Consider the following 8,208-nt stretch of genomic DNA (forward strand, 5'->3'; position numbering starts at 1 on the left):
TCTTGCTCTACTCAGCGCAAATGTGCATGTGACAATTGAATCTCAACAAGGAAACAGTCGGTGGTTGTATTCAATGCTCATTGGATTCAGCAAACAAAGAAGGGCAACCGACTACAGAGGACAAACATAGGTACAAAGTCGGTGTTTCATAATACATTGTTTTTTTTAAAGTATTGACCTTGGGCGAATTGATGAAGTCGAGCTAGATTCCACAAACCTGGTCTCTGCAATTCTGTGAACTGTCTTGCGCAAGTTTTAAATTGACACAATACCTGTTAGCAAAGGTGTCAGCTAGATATGATGTTCACGAGCTTGCAGATATTTGTAGTCTTGCATGTCTACTCTAATGCCGATTAGCATTTTACAATCTTGGAGTAAATAGAGCAGAAAATATTGATATTTCACCTTGCCCGAGAGAGATTTACACGATTATCAAAACGCCACTCCAGGGTAAACCTACACAAAAAATAGCCCTTATTTTAAGTGTTTCTAAATTCCCTTACGGGAAAAATAAATGGTAGAGAAACGATTGAACCATTTCCCGGTTTGTCCGCTAGGTTTTATCGGTTATAACATAACAACTCCAACGTGGGGCTCTATTGGTAAAGTTCATCAGAACCTTCCTTCACCGAAGAAGGTGGAGTTTAGTCCGCAAACTTGTAAGCGATGTCATGGCAAGGTTGGCTAGCTAAAGTCATGCTTAGAAACACATCATGAGGTCTAATGGCAGTCTCAAACCGAACTGTGCATGTGCAAACTGACAAACCAAAGGCAATCCTTCGATATAACAGCCTGGTCTCATAGACTTAACGTAACATAGTAAATGTAAATCTGGCTCACTCAAATTGGTGTGATATGTTACGTTTGGTAAATCTGGATCACTCAAATTGGTATATGTTACGTTTGGTAAATCTGGATCACTCAAATTGGTATATGTTACATTGGTATTATATCAGACAGAAGATTACTTATGGCAAAAATCTAAAGTAGGCTTGTTGGTACGGTGGATGGGTAGCTGTATAATGCGAACGTCTTCTCATCAAGGACAACTTTAGCTCATTACTACTTTTTATCTACTTTGCAACTACTTACCATGTTAGCTTACCTTATTCATTTAACCTAACTCCTTTACTTTTTATTTAACCTTTATTTAACTAGGCAAGTCGTTTCACCTAACTCCTAACCTTCACCCCTAACCCCTAGCCTAGATAATGCTAGCAACCTAGCTAACATTATTAGTGTTAGCCACCTAGATAACTTTGTAAAATATCATGCGAATTGTAAGTATATGAAATGGATGATGTACGTCCACAAATGAATACATACCATACGAATCGTAACATACTTTTGGTAATGTAGTGTATGTGGACACCTGCTCTTCTAACATCTCATTCCAAAATCATGGGCATTAACATGGAGTTGGTTCCCCCTTAGCTGTTCTAAACAGCCTCCACTCTTCTGGGAAGGCTTTCCACTAGATGTTGGAACATTGCTGCGGGGACTTGCTTCCATTCAGCCACAAGAGCATTAGTGAGGTCGGACACTGGTATTGTCCGATTAGGCCTGGCTCGCAGTCTGCGTTCCAATTCATACCAAACGTGTTCGATGGGGTTGAGGTCAGGACTCTGTGCAGGCCAGTCAAGTTCTTCCCACACTGGTCTCGCCAACCCATTTCTGTATGGACCTCGCTTTGTGCACGGGGGCATTGTCAATCTGAAAAAGGAAAGGGCCTTCCCCAAACTGTCACCACAAAGTTGGTAGCACAGATTTGTCTAGAAAGTCATTGTATGCTGAAATGTTAAGATTTCCCTTCACTTCAACTAAGGGGCCTGAACCATAAAAACAGCCCAGACCATTATTCTTCCTCCACCTAACTGTAGAGTTGGCACAATGTATTGAGGCAGGTAGCGTTCTCCTGGCATCCGCCAAAACGAAGATAGACGATTTTACGTGCTACATGCTTCAGCACTTGGAGATCACAATTCTGTGAGCTTGTGCGGCCTACCACTTCACAGCTGAGCCGTTGTTGCTCCTAGAAGTTTCCATTTCACAATAACAGTTGGCAGGCTCTAGCGGGGCAGAAATTTTATGAACAAATTTGTTGGAAAGGTGGCATCCTATGAGTGTGCCACATTGAAAGTCACTGAACTCTTCAGTACGGGCCATTCTACTGCCAATGTTTGTCTATGGAGATTGCTTGGCTGTGCGCTTGATTTTATACACCTATCAGCAACAGGTGTGGCTGAAAAGCCGAATCCACTAATTTGAATGGGTGTCCACAAACTTTTGCCCATAAAATGTATCATACTAATAGGAGTGTCCTGGATTGACATTTACTATGTATACTCAGTGTATATCGCTTTCACAAGGTTGGTGTAATAACATGTTTAACTACTTAAGACATTGGCTTGAATCTAGATTGTGCATTTAGATTTCAAGAAAGGTTAAGGTTAAGGAAACCTTTTTCACTTCTCTCATTAGCTTTATTCGAGACCATCAAAACCAAACCTTGTATCATAAATTGTGTTCAAAACCATAGTGCCCACAAAGCTTATCTCTAAGCTAAGGACCCTGGGACTAAAAACCTCCCTCTGCAACTGGATCCTGGACTTCCTGACGGACCATTCCCAGGTGGCAGATCCTCAACACTGGGGCCCCTCAGGGGTGAAAGCTCAGTCCCCTCCTGCACTCCCTGTTCACTCATGACTGCACGGCCAAGCACGACTCCAACACCATCAATACATTTGCTGACGAAACAACAGCCTGATCACTGACAACAATGACACAGCCTATAGAGAGAAGATCAGAGACCTGGCTATGTGGTATCAGGACAACAGCCTCTCCCTCAATGTGAGCAAGACAAAGGAGCTGATCGTAGACTACAGGAAAAAGACTGAACAGGCCCCCATTAACATCGACGGGGCTGTAGTGGAGCGGGTCGAGAGTTTCAAGTTCCTTGATGTCCTCATCACCAATGAACTATCATAGTCCAAACACAGCAAGACAGTCGTGAAGAGGACACGATAACACCTTTCCCTTCTCAGGAGACTGAAATATTTGGCATGGGTCCCCAGATCTTCAAAAAGTTCTACAGCTGTACCATTGAGAGCATCCTGACCGGCTGCATCACAGCCTGGTATGGCAACTGGTCGGTATCCAACCGTAAGGCGCTACAGTACGCACTACCATCTGTAGGGGTGGCAGGTAGCCTAGTGGTTAGAGTGTTGGACTAGTAAGGGAAAGGTTGCGAGATAAAATCCCCGAGCTGACAAGGTACAAATCGTTTGTTGTGCCCCTGAACAAGGCAGTTAACCCACTGTTCCTAGAATTTGTTCTTAACTGACTTGCCTAGTTAAAAAAAATCACTGGGGCCAAGCTTCCTGCCATCCAGGACCTATATACAAGATGTGTCAGAGGAAGGCTCAAAAAATTGTCAAAGACTCCAGTCACCCAAGTCATAGACTGTTCTCTCTGCTACAGCATGGCAAGTGGCACTGTAACACCACGCCTAGGTCCAAAGGCTGGGGTAGGCTGTCATTGTAAAAATAAAAATCTTAACTGACTTGCCTAGTTAAATAAAGGTTAAAAAAAATCAATAAGGCTGCTGAACAATGAATCAAATGTCCACCCAGACTATTTACATTGGCCCTCCCTTTGTTTGTACACTGCTGCTACTCGCTCTTTATTATCTGTGCAGTCACGTTAACCCTACCTACATGTATGTACAAATGACCTCGACTAACCTGTACCCCATTGACTAGTCTCGTTATTTTATTGTGTTACTTAAAAAAAAAAAAAGTAAACTTATTTTATTTAGTTTAATTAGTTAATATTTTTCTTGAACTGCATTGTTGGTTAAGTGCTTGTAAATAAGCATTTCACGGTAAGACCTAAACCTGTTGTATTCAGCGTATGCGACAAATACAATTTGAAATAACGACTGATTACTATTTGTCGATCATTCAGTCATCAAAATTGACCCATGATACATTGTGGTTTTGATCCTCTCGAAACGGCCATTGACTTCTCAAATCCCAAACCCGGGGTCTGAATGGTATTTTTCGAAAGCGTTCCTTTCTCTCGCGATGTTGCGCCTCTTGGTTTAGAAACGTCATGATAATATTCTACTGCTAGGAGTACGGTAATTCACGGTGACTCACGTCCGCTGATGATGGCTAACCAATTCGATTTTTTAATATGGTTGTGCTGAATGGAAATGGACAATTCTAAATATCACAGTGCGAAAACAATAGATTGATGGAAGAAAATGATGTTCCCATACCGGGAGTCGAACCCGGGCCGCCTGGGTGAAAACCAGGAATCCTAACCGCTAGACCATATGGGACTGATAGCAACAGTATTATAGAAGCATTTATGTAGGGTTCTTGTAGCTTGCTAGCAACATAATAATTATGTCTAGCTCGGTTAACATACTGCTTTACTCATCTCATATGTATATACTGTATTTAGTCAATGCCACGCCGACATTGCTCATCCTAATATTTATATGTTATGTGCTATATGCTAAATATGTGTATGTGACCAACACAGTTTGATTTGAACATCCCATTTCACTGTTTCTATATGAACAACTGTAATTTGAGTGAAAACAAAAGTAATACTCTAAAACCAGGAAAAATAAACAGGAAATATAATTTGGGAAAATATTAAACTGATTTTGGGGAGAAGAAAAACAAATGTTATCGGGCCCCCCTTATTTGTTTAACAATCATTATTTTATCAGGTAGCATGGATTAAATAAATACAAATATTCAGCAATCTACACAAAATACCCCATAGAAAACATAAATACCTTATTTACATAAGTATACAGACCATTTGCTATGAGACTTGACATTGAGCTTCCACTGTATATACTGAGTATACAAAACATTAAGAACACCTGCTCCTTCCATGACACACACTGGCCAGGTGAATCCAGGTGAAAGATATGATCCCTTATTGATGTCTCCTGTTAAATCCACTTCAATCAGTGTTGATGAGACAGGTTAAATAATTATTTTTAAGCCTTGAGACAATTGAGACATGGATTGTGTATGTGTGCCATTCAGAGGGTGAATGGACAAGACAGAAGATTTAAGTGCCTTTGAACGGGGTATGGTAGTAGATGCCAGGCGCACCAGTTTGTGTCAAGAACTGCAGCAGTTTCCTGTGTATCAAGAATGGCCCACCACCAACTGGACACAACTGTGGGAAGGATTGGCGTTACCATGGGCCAGCATCCCTGTGGAACACTTTGGACACCTTGTACTCCATGTCGCAATGAATTGAGGATGTTCTGAGGGAAAAGGGGGTGAAACTCAATATTAGCAAGGTGTTCCTAATGTTTCATATACTCATTGTATACACACCATATACACACTCACACACACTAGTGACATACCCACACCAGGCCCCCATACACGACACACACACACACGCATACCGACACAACACACACACACACGCATACCGACACGACACACACACACACGCATACCGACACGACACACACACACACGCATACCGACACAACACACACACACACGCATACCGACACAACACACACACACACGCATACCGACACAACACACACACACACGCATACCGACACACACACACACACACGCATACCGACACGACACACACACACACGCATACCGACACAACACACACACACACACACGCATACCGACACAACACACACACACACACGCATACCGACACAACACACACACACACGCATACCGACACAACACACACACACGCATACCGACACACGCATACCGACACACACACACACGCATACCGACACACACACACACGACACGACACACACACACACACACATACCGACACGACACACACACACACGCATACCGACACGACACACACGCATACCGACACAACACACACGCATACCGACACAACACAACACACACACACACGCATACCGACACAACACACACACACACACACATACCGAAACAAAACACAAGCATACCGACACAACGTATACCGACACAACACACACACACACCGACACAACACACACACACACATACCGACACACACACACACGCACCGACACAACACACACACACACGCATACCGACACAACACACACACACACGCATACCGACGCAACACACACACACACACGCATACCGACACGACACACACACACATACCGACACAACACACACACACACGCATACCGACACGACACACACACACACGCATACCGACACAACACACACACACACGCATACCGACACAACACACACACACACGCATACCGACACGACACACACACACATACCGACACAACACACACACACACGCATACCGACACAACACACACACACACGCATACCGACACGACACACACACACACGCATACCGACACAACACACACACACACGCATACCGACACAACACACACACACATACCGAAACAAAACACAAGCATACCGACACAACGTATACCGACACAACACACAAGCATACCGACACAACACACACACACATACCGACACAACACACACACACACCGACACAACACACACACACACACCGACACAACGTATACCGACACAACACACAAGCATACCGACACAACACACACACACATACCGACACAACACACACACACATACCGACACAACACACACGCATACCGACACAACACAACGTATACCGACACAACACACAAGCATACCGACACAACACACACACACATACCAACACAACACACACACGCATACCGACACAACACACACACACATACCGACACAACGTATACCGACACAACACACAAGCATACCGACACAACACACACACACATACCGACACAACACACACACACATACCGACACAACGTATACCGACACAACACACAAGCATACCGACACAACACACACGCATACCGACACAACACACACACGCATACCGACACAACGTATACCAACACAACACACAAGCATACCGACACAACACACACGCATACCGACACAACACACACACACACATACCGACACAACACACACACGCATACCGACACAACACACACACGCATACCGACACAACACACAAACACATACCGACACAACACACACACGCATACCGACACAACACACACACGCATACCGACACAACGTATACCGACACAACACACAAGCATACCGACACAACACACACACACATACCGACACAATGTATACCGACACAACACACACGCATACCGACACAACACACACACATACCGACACAACACACACACGCATACCGACACAACACACACACATACCGACACAACACACACACGCATACCGACACAACACACAAACACATACCGACACAACACACACACGCATACCGACACAACACACACACGTATACCGACACAACGTATACCGACACAACACACAAGCATACCGACACAACAAACACACACATACCGACACAACGTATACCGACACAACACAACACACAAACACATACCGACACAACACACACACACATACCGACACAACACACACACACTTTTACACTCATCATATGCTGCTGCTACTCTGTTCTTTATTTTACTCTTATTATTATCTATCCTGATGACTAGTCACCTTACCCTGCCTTCATGTCTACCTCAAATACCTCGTACCTCTGTACATTGATCTGGTACTGGTACTCCTTGTGTATAGCGTCACATTGATCTGGTACTGGAACATTTTGGACTATTTTCCTAAATGTGGATTTCAATATTATTGTAGCACAGTCAGGCTCAAAATGTTTAAAAAGATTACCGTCCCTGGGTGGGCTCGAACCACCAACCTTTAGATTAACAGTCTAACGCGCTAACCAATTGCGCCACAGAGACCTGATTATTTTGTTACACAGGGAAGCATATGAAGGTAATGACGGGAGGGTATGGTTCTTATGTTACTTTTGATGTTAGACAGGCCGATAGCGAAGTTCGGTGGCTGAATAATGCTACTGCAACTCTGTAGACTACAAAATGTTTCACGAACAACTTATCTGGGAAGAATATATATAGATTTTTTGCAGTTTTTGCCGGCTTCATGTTTTACCTTGCCATGATATCCAAATGGAGATCTTGATTCATGGCTAGGAAAAACTCCCTAGAAAAGAAACATAGAGAGGAACCAGCGCCCGGTTTCACAAAAGCATCTTCATGCTTATTCATTGGTT

The 8,208-nt window shown here is 43.6% G+C and overlaps 1 non-coding gene across 1 annotated transcript; it reads right to left on the reverse strand.

The window, feature by feature from the left end:
• Window positions 1-7,802: 7,802 nt before the first annotated feature.
• Window positions 7,803-7,876, reverse strand: trnan-guu. Its single transcript has one exon. It is a non-coding gene; the product is annotated as a tRNA-Asn (tRNA).
• Window positions 7,877-8,208: the final 332 nt, after the last annotated feature.

This window comes from Oncorhynchus gorbuscha, linkage group LG10, assembly GCF_021184085.1.
Source record: "Oncorhynchus gorbuscha isolate QuinsamMale2020 ecotype Even-year linkage group LG10, OgorEven_v1.0, whole genome shotgun sequence".
In the NCBI taxonomy this organism is placed as follows: domain Eukaryota; kingdom Metazoa; phylum Chordata; class Actinopteri; order Salmoniformes; family Salmonidae; genus Oncorhynchus; species Oncorhynchus gorbuscha.